Below are 1,182 nucleotides of genomic sequence, written 5' to 3' on the forward strand. Positions count from 1 at the left end.
AAAATTTACATTCTTATTACACTGTGTGGCTCTGTGTAAGCCGCAGTTTGCCTCAGTTTACTCAACTGTAAACAGAGCCAGAGAAAGACATGGCAAACCACTCCAGTTTCTCTGCCAAGAAAACCTGAAATGAGTTTTTGAAATGTCAGACATGAGTGAAACAGATGAACAGCAACTGGTCATCCAAGTTAAGATGTCTGAAAGATGTTTGTAGAAGTCGGGTTGGAGAACAGCAGCTCTTACAAAGATCTTAGGGCACACAAGTGAGCTGTGAAGCCAATGCTAAACAGAAATGTGATGTAATATTCATGCAAGGTAAAGGTAACTTGGATGAAATTGGTTGAGGCACAGAGAATATAAGGAGTAAGAGATATTTCCAATCTGAAATCATGCGTACTTTTTGGCTGCCTCATTTTAAGAAGATTATTGGTAGCTACCTTTTGGTATTTAATCTGGAGAACATTGGAAGATGGCCCCTGAAAGAATTTCTTTCTTTGTGTCATATGTCGTCCATTTGGAAGAACTGGGAATGTTCAGCCTTGTGAAGAGAGAATTCAAAGGACTGGAACGTGATATAATTATTTCAGAATCTGAAAGGCTGGTCGTATTCAGAGGTCAGAGACATTTGGAGTGTTTACTTTTGCTTCTAATCACAGGAACAATTCTTGCTCTGTCTGACTTACTCTGCATTCCTTCTGTGGGCAGATAGGGGGTTCACTGGGGAAACTGCCAGGCCTGGAGTCAGGAAGACTCATCTTCATGAGTTCTAATTTACCTCAGACACTTAGCAGCTGTGTGATTTCAGGTTGGTAACTCAGTCCTGTCTGCCTCAGCTCCACATCTGTAAAGTGAGGCAGAAAGAAATGGCAAACAAGTGAAGTGTCTTTGCCAAGAAGACCCAAAATAAAGTCATGAAGAGTCTGATATGACTGAAATATGACTGAACAACAACACTACATATATTGACAAATTAATTGCATCTAAAGATTAGTTTTAAAAATGAGATTATAGATCATGATAATGAAGAAAGCTCACAGGTCATGTGACACAGAAGGAAAGTGATGCTCTGGGAGAGTAAGTTATTTATATGAAGTCATATAGGAATGAGCATCATGGTATTTAGTATACACACACACACACACAGGAAAGGATGTACCCACACATACACACGCACACACAGGA

This window comes from Petaurus breviceps, unplaced genomic scaffold, assembly GCF_028583685.1.
Source record: "Petaurus breviceps papuanus isolate PSGF00001 unplaced genomic scaffold, PetGlider_PUasm1.0 569, whole genome shotgun sequence".
Taxonomy (NCBI): Eukaryota; Metazoa; Chordata; class Mammalia; order Diprotodontia; family Petauridae; genus Petaurus; species Petaurus breviceps.